Raw genomic sequence first — 8,582 nt, forward strand, 5'->3', positions numbered from 1 at the left:
GTTGGACATCAGGAGGCGCTACTTCACGGTCAGAGCGGCTAGAGTCTGGAACCAGCTTCCATGTGAGGTGGTGCAGGCTCCCACCCTGGGGGTTTTTAAGAGGAGGTTGGATGACCACCTTACTGGGGTCATTTGACCCCAGTGCTCTTCCTGCCATGGCAGGGGGTCAGACTAGATGATCTGCTCAGGTCCCTTCCGACCCTAGAAACTATGAAACTATGAAACTTCCAATGACTTCAAACTGAATTTAGCTAAACTGAAACATATACAGTTTAAACTTGAAAGAAAATGAACACACAGGGGTTTAAAAATCCATTTTAAAATGAATTCAGATTATCTTTGCAGAATATTCCTAATAAGACAAACCCATAGTATTTTAAGTTTACTTTCCATAAATGTAAGTAATTACACAAAGCTATGGAGAGTCAAGCCCTTCATGGGATTTTCCTTACAAGGCAAATAAATCTTTCATTTCAGAACATGCAATTAGCACTATGCTTTGTACAAACATTTTTTCTATATTTTCAAGAAGCTTTTTGGCTTCTTGGTACTATTAAAACCAGTTTGATTAATAGAAACAAGGATTAGTATGAAGAAGTTGTATTCCCTAAGCGTAATTACTGTACTCCGTCCATTACTTCACTGCAGGGATTACTGTAGTTTTTGCCATATTCTGTCACCAACTCGTGTTGTCAGCTTGACTCCCAGAGTTCTCTGGATTTGGTGGTTACTATCTAACTTGAGGCAATATTACACAGGGACCCCTTTGCTTACTGATAATTAACAATATAGTTTGTATTAAATTTTAACTATCTCAGACAACCAGTATGCGCAGATGTTGAACAGTAACTGACCCAGAAGTGAATCAGTTATACAAATACCTGTCTCTGGTTGGCTGATCAGTCTACATAAAGATTATACATTCTTATCTCAGTAATCATACTGTATGGATGTCTTTGGGCTCTCACTTCCTACTGTCCTCAGCCATATATATCATAGCAAACCTTGTCTGTTTTCAGTCTGCATTCTTCCTGATTCCTTTCAACCTTCCCTACTGTACCTTCCTGTCCTGAAAAGACTAAGAATCCCACACACAAAACAAATTCCTGTCATATTCAAGGAAAATGTGAGAGCATTGTTAATTTATCTTTATTTTGGTTGTTTTTAAAATTAGTTCTGACCATGCATTAAGACAGTGTAAATTAGGAATAAACCAGACATATCCAGTTTCAACAGCAATCTCCCTGCTGAGAAGATTCTGTAGCAGGCAAACAATTGACAGAGCTCAGGAAATGGGACTGGGGTAGAGTGCCATGACTGAGATGTCTTATGTCCTGGGCTCCTGAACTTCAACCAACCCTTTAGGAATGCAGGTAACTGGCATAAAGTATAGTAGCCCTAAGGCAAAGAATTTCCCATACAGAATTTTATGGAGTGTTTTTATTTCACAGAATTTGTTGTTGGGTCCTGCTGCTAGAGCTGTCAATAATTTTCCTCTTGCTTTCCTCAGCTTTCTGATTTGCTCTTGCATTCATGCCCAGCCTTAGTTTCTGTCTGTCCTCACCCTACTTCTGATGTCTAAAATATTTGAAGAAAAGTGAGGGATTTTATTCAGCTCTTAGCTCTGGGAAGGAGCAACACAATAATCAAAGGTGCAGTTTGTGCCAATTTCTATTAACCACTGGACTAAAGATACAATATAACAATGTTAAATATATACAAGACCAGGAATTTACCAGAGAAGAAATTACAGCGCCTCATCTTCACGTGCTTACTCTATGGACCTTTTTATAGTCTATAGAATAGCTTGCATACCTAGGTTATGTAAATAAGGCCCTTTAAGGATTGAGAAGAAAATACATACCACTACTTACAAGACCTCACCGTTTTGATTCCTTTTTTTCCAACTATTTTAAAAGCTTGAAAATTAAAGTATCCAAAATAAATATTTAGAATCCAGACATTTTCAGTGAGATTGTAATTGTAAACGACATCAAATTCTGAGTCTGAACTACTTAATAGTGTCCTTTCCCCCTCTTCACCTTCCCCGCAAGGTCAGAATGACTTGGACCATGGTTTTTGTGGTCTTCCTCTGCACCACAGGACATTGTCTTCTCCATAGAATCATCTGAGTATGTATTAACCTGCCAAATAACCAGTGCCGTAGCAATGAAGCTTGGCACCCAAAGCAAAGCCCACAGCAGCAGCCCACACTCGGCCTGCACACAGATCTGGGGGACACGCAGCAGCAGAAGCTGCCCTTCCCCCATCCCTGTGCCCTCCCAAATGAGCTGCTTGCAGCTCCATCCCGCACCCTGTCGGCACCCCTTCACTTCGGCGCCCAAAGCAGTCACCCTACTTGCCACCCCTTTGCTATGGCACTGCAAATACAGGTGTGATGCCTTGCCTCAGTAGCATAACTAGGGCAGGGTGACCAGGGCAGCAGCCCCAGTCACTGACTTGAAGGTGGAGGAGCAAGGCAAAACTAATGTTTGCTGCTGCAGCCGCACAACTGTACTAGTGACAGCTGGTCTTCCATTCCTTGGGTGAGTATTTTCACCACTAGAACATTATATAAAAAGTGGGCACAACTGTTGTTTTACCACAAAAGGGTCATTTCTGTTTAGTTCTTTGAAAGAAAGTACGTCCTTACTTTCAAAATGTAATTACTTGTTCCTCATCTCCAGTGGATTAGGAGACTTATTTGCAGTGCTAGGACAGGCACCTCAGCTCCACAGAGTATTGTAGGTTTTCTGGATCACCATCCTGGGACACCTAATATTTCCTATGCACTGTATAGAGAGCCTAAACACCTAGTTTTGGCTTCTGCTTTTAGGTCCAGATGCTTAAAAAAAAAACAGTTCTGCAGTGCTTAACTGGAGACACCCAAGTCTGGGTCTAGCCCTTAGCCAAGTATAAAATTAGTATTCATGATTGCCTTTTTATAGACAAAAATCGACTGGTTTTTCAGTGTATCATTTCCCAATAAATGTGGTTAATGAGTGTGCACAAATTGGTTTCTTTTCCACTAATTCTTACAAGAGTGATGGATGACAAAAGAACTGTAAGAAAGTAGTCAGTAAATCTTAGTTTGAACAATGAGATTGTGTCCTTTGGTATTTGCATGGTTCAAACACTCTCAAAATCCTGCTAGTTGTTCCCGTACAGTACCACATTTCTATTTCTAATATCAGACTCTTGCAAAAAATTATTTTGTATGCCTTTATAAACAAAAAATTGTACTGTGGTGGGCTTGCTATGTCTCTTTCCCTTAAAATGACAGAGAAAACAGTCTAAAAATTTGTGAAAACTGAATATCAGCAAGCTGAGACATGGCAAAGAAATAAGCAAAAGGCACTGCCAGATGTGGAACTTACCTCCTTGTTAAGAAACCAGAGGTCAGCACTGAGGGCAGTTACTTGCTGTGGAGAGGAGAAAAGAGAGAAGGATGTAAGGATAACTACTGAACAGTTGTTTATTGCTTGGTCCACTTCTGGAGCTAATGGTACCCTTGCAGCTGTGCCACTGCAACCTTTGCCACAAGCTTCTAGTTCTTACTGATACCGATCCAGAAGTGTATTATCTTCTAAGTAATAATTAGTTTCTCTTAATTTAATTAAAACTAGATCTAGTTAGACTGTCTTGCTGTTTGTTCCTCTACATTACAGAAACCTGAGCTTTTCTTTTAGTTCCTTTAGCCAAAATGCTTGTCCACCCCAGTTATCTCCTGCTTATCCCACCTTCTAGAGTCCCCTGTGGTTCAGTGGTAGACTCCTTATCTGCCACACAGAAGACCTGTGTTCAGTTCCCAGACGCTTATACAAAAATAAGGCCATGGAGGCACCAAACATCTGGACCCGGTCTGGCCTTTAGATTCTGTCTCAGTGGCCTAAAGGGAAGATGGAAGGTCTGGCCAGCCTCCACTCCTCCAAGATTACCAGCCCAGGCATATCTACTGAAGGTCTGGGTTCTCTCTCCTGCATACACCATGACAGTTGCCAATCAGTCCAACTTCCTCCTCTTTTCTGGCTTTCACAATTCACATTGCTCCCTTCCAATACATGCAGCTGCTAAAATTATCTTCCTCATCTGATCTGACCATGTCTCTCCTCTTTCACTCATCCACTAGTTTCCCCTTTCCCTACCATATAAGAATGCTCATCCTCTCTGGCACAGTACTACGGAATTCTGCCTAGCCTGCATCTCAGATCTCACTTCTGATTCAAACCTTGTTGTTCCATTCATGACGCCAGTCTTGAAATGCTGTTTCCTTCTCCCACCATCTACTTTAACCTCTCTCTCATGCTGCCCTCTCTGCATGGACTACCTTTTTCCAACCAGCACCCCAGACCTCACCCACTTTTTCAAACCTTCATAATACTCTCTCTTCCATGAGGAACACAAACACTAACACACAATAAATGCTCCAATAGTGGATAACAAAAGGGGAAAGAAGAAATATTGGATCTGACTTAACGACCAAATGCTGCAGATTCATATGGTAAACTAAACCAACTGTATTTACCCCTTCCATTAGGCCTGCCCATGCTTTTTGTTTTATCTGTACCCTTCTCTGAATTAGGAAAAGAGATCAGGGTTTGTTGCCAGGCAGTGCCTTAGCAACCCTACAGCATGTGTTAGTTAACTAAACATTACCTTTACCTTAGTGTAGAGGCAGCTAGCATCTTTTACCTCAACTAAGGTAAACCCCACTGAGGAATAAGGCCAACCACAAATTCTGTCATTTCAGAGCACATTGCAAACCCCTTCTTCAAAAATCTTCTAATACAACAAGCAACTACAAAAAATAAACAGTTTTGGGAGAGGCACAATGATTCACACTATCGACAAAATCCTGGTAGAGGCAGAGCGAAGTTCATACTAGGCATCTTTCTGAAAATCTCATTTACTGTATTTGCTGCTTAGATACTCTCTAGATACATAAACAGAAGAGGGAAAATGTGAGAAGTTCTTTTCCCTCTTTAGTTTCATGAGTCCTAAGATTTCAAATTAATGAGATCATCATAAAAATTACAAGATTTTAAAAGATATAATTTTGGACTCTTTTTATTTGCCTTCTGATTTTTAAGCCTTTTGGACTGAATCCTATTTCACTTTACACGTGCAAATTTCCAAGCCACGCAACTGACATTTTTGGCCCTTGCACAGTCACACAGCTCTGTAGAGCCTAAAAGCTGAAACTATAGCCTAAGAAGAAAGAAGTGTCTCCCATTTATAGCCCAGTAGCCTAACACAGTGGTTCTTCTCAACCAGGGTGCCTTGAGATTCTTTCAAGGGTATCACAGGGTGCCACACAATCAACAGTTAGCTTTACAAACATGGTTCACAACATAAACCCAGAGATTCCACATAGAAACCCATAGTTGAGTTCTTTGTTACAGAAAAACTGCTCTGTTATTTTTCTGTAGGCAAAAAAGTGTGAAACTAAGAGCTAATGTTTTCAAAGGGGTTCCTTGAGCCTGTTCAAGGGTGCCTCAGGTCTAAAAAGGCTGAGAACCACTGGCCTAATGATTAGAGACACTTGCCCAGAAAGCTGGAGACATTCAAACCAGAAGGATGTTTGAATTTACATCTTTCCAACTTCCCACTAGAATCATTCTAACCACCAGGCCACAGTTTAAGCATTAATCTGTACCCACTACAGCCCTCTTTTGAAACTGAACAACTGCACCGTCCATTTAGTGTTTATTAAAGTAGGTAGAGAGCAACAGAGAAGCTTTCACCCCATGGGGAGCAAAGATCTAGGCTAGAATCTCAGGCTCTCACCCTTCCAGGGCAGCATTCATCTCACCGAGTCACACATCCTCTAATTTGCTGTTTGTTTTTCCTCTTAGCCCCACACCTTTTCTCTTGGACGCCTAAGAGAGAGCCAGCTTCAAAAGGAGGACTGGAGAGGGGTCAGGGTAATGCCTAACCTGTGGGCTGGTGGTTAGTGCATTGTGCTAAATTGGAATGAATTAAATCTACTAATTTATTTGAAATAAGTCAACAAACAGCCAATGTCAACTAGCTGAAAGAAAAATGTTTAATGGACAGCCACTGAAACTAGCAAATGAGTCACCCCTTCTGCACATGTATAACACAGTCAATTCGAGCCCTATTAAGATTCTAAGCTACTTAAGCCATGAATAGTATCTTTTACTGTTTTGTAAAGTGCAAAGCACAGTCTGTGATCAATAAATGAAGGAGCTGAGTTAATGAATAGAAATAAAAGCAAAAGATAATCACTTTCCAAACCCCACAGTCGCAGGAGTTTTTAGACACAGAGAAATTGTCATATTAGATCAGAACAGTGTTCCACAACAGGCCAGTGTCATGTCTGTGTCAGGTCAGTGTCAGCCCAGTGTCATGAGACTGACAAGTACCAAATGCATGAGATGATGCTGGATGAAATCTGTCCCAAGCTCAGTCTTCCTTACTGACAGTTAGTGGTTTGCTCATTCCCCAAAGAATAAGGGTTTATACCTCTTGGAATTTTTGGGTACAGTTGAAATGTTCTGTTTATTGACATAAGGGCTGAATGGTTTTTCTTTGTTCTTAGCCTTTATTGTATGTTTTGGCAATAAGTTACACAGGTCAATTGTACTTTATAGAAATAATTATTTTATCAGTTTTAAAAATGTTGTTATTTAATTTCACAGAATATCCCCCTGGTTAACTACAGGCAACCTGACTGATCTCCCCTATACTGTCCATTCTAATTTGTATCTCTCTGCACTGTCCATTCTGATTTATCACCTCTCTTAAAAAAGTCTAGTTTTTTTCATACCGTTTTAAATGTTTCTAACAATTTCTGTTCCTTCTCTCTGGACCACTTTTATACCTGATATATCTTTATCAGATAAAATCACAAGAAATGACTACAGTATTCTGGGTTAGTCTGCAATACTGATTTCTATCATGGCATTAAAAACTTGAGGAGATAATTTCTATCTAATTTCTTGAGCAAAGGATTTAACCAAGCTGTCTACACAGTTGTTGTCCAGATGAATTACCTATAAGGTTATGGTTAATTTAGATTCACTAATGCAAAGGCACAGTTTGAAGCTTTCCTTCCAAAGTGTTTGTGAACAATGCATTACATCTGCCATGGTGCCACGTATTCACCCAGCTTTGCTATCTCTCGCAGGAATTCCTCACAGTTTTCTCCAATCTTGATTAACCTCAATAATTTTGTCTCATCTACAAATGCTGCTGTCTGCATTCTTTCTTTTTTCCAAACCATTATGAACATATTAAATAACAGCAGGTCTAGTACCTATCCTTGGAGAATCCACATTGTGACAATGTGAATACAGGAATATTTAAAACTTATGTATGAGATTTTAAACGTCTTGCTGAGACACACAGCAGAATCCTTTGTCCTGTGAGGGAGAAACTTTACCAGAAATGCCTTAATATTGATCTAAAATAAACTAGATGTAGCAGCTACGCTATCATTTGCTGAATATGGTTCACACAGTCATCAAAGAGGGTCTGTCTCTAAAGAAAACCACTATAACCCCATACAGCAGGGACCTTCCTAACTACATGGGCATTGCACAATCTCCTGGGGGAGGAAGTGGGGTGCACAGTCCCTGCCCCCACCACCCTTGCATCCACTGTCCAATGCCTCAGCTGCTCCCAGCAGCACCAGATCTCATGACTGCACAGCTGGAAACAGATGTCACCTTTGTGCCACCCTAACGATTACAGTGAAACAAAGTGAAAACAAACACGTCCACGCCCTTTGTCACATCACAAACGTGTTTGTGGCCATGACAAGTGGTAGTAATAATCTGTGCCACTTTTTCAGAGGACATCTACAGCAGGGCAGGGGAGTGCAGGCGCTCCTGGGGCTTGAGGGCCTGGTCCTGCACACCCTGGGAAGTCCCAAGTAAAAGAGGCCCCTGACGCCTGGGGGCACCTTCCTAGCTTCCCTGCTTGTGGAGATGCTCTCCAGGGCAGGAGCCCCCGCAGTCCTCAGGGAAGGTTGGGGGCCGGTCTCTGTAGGAGAAAACACTTCCAGTTGCCATCAAGGCAGTGGGACAAGCAGCTGGCCCGGAGATCCACCTTGTTCCCAAGGTCTGGTTACAACTGGGTGTCCCCGAGGCCAGCGTCTAGCCCACCTCCACCCCGCAGCAGCTGCTCAGGGGCCGGGCGGGAGCAGGCACGGGCATCACCCCGGGGCCGCTCGCGTTCAGCAGCAGCTCTCGGAGGCGGGGCGGACAGACACGCGCGGGGCAGGCCCCCGGCTGCACCACCCACGCGACACGCGAGGCGCCACTCACCGGGGCCGCGGACGCTGCAGGCTCAACCCACGGTTGTGTCTCCGGTTGCTAAGGAACCGAGCCCGCCCCAGCGCCTGCGCGCTGGGCTCCCGCCGCCTGCGGCGGGCGGGGCTGGGCGAGGCGGTCCTGCCGCCGGGACCGGGGCCGGTCACTGGCCGGCGCTCCTCGCCGTGCCCTGCTGCAGCCCGTTGTAGCTGCCCGGCTCATTTGCTAGACCGACAGTCCTGCTTGTGGGGTGACAGCTGCTTTGCACCTGTGGCTACTCTACATTTATTGGGCAATTAATTGTAT

The 8,582-nt window shown here is 43.0% G+C and overlaps 1 protein-coding gene across 5 annotated transcripts in view; it reads right to left on the reverse strand.

Moving 5' to 3' along the window:
- Positions 1-8,272, reverse strand: part of ARMC3 (armadillo repeat containing 3) — a 157,859-nt gene extending 149,587 nt beyond the window's left edge. For 3 of the 5 annotated variants that reach the window (XM_019508302.1, XM_019508301.1, XM_019508299.1), the window contains exons 1-2: positions 8,096-8,271; positions 3,378-3,422 (exon numbers count right to left, since the gene is read on the reverse strand). The gene's annotated coding sequence lies outside the window, so the exon portion shown is untranslated. Of the gene's footprint in view, positions 1-3,377; positions 3,423-8,095 lie in introns of all 5 variants that reach the window. The other 2 variants (XM_019508298.1, XM_019508300.1) reach the window with 2 other exon arrangements.
- Between the last annotated feature and the right edge of the window lie 310 nt (positions 8,273-8,582).

The sequence above is a fragment of the Gavialis gangeticus genome, unplaced genomic scaffold, assembly GCF_001723915.1.
Source record: "Gavialis gangeticus isolate Ggan-Ray unplaced genomic scaffold, GavGan_comp1, whole genome shotgun sequence".
Taxonomy (NCBI): Eukaryota; Metazoa; Chordata; order Crocodylia; family Gavialidae; genus Gavialis; species Gavialis gangeticus.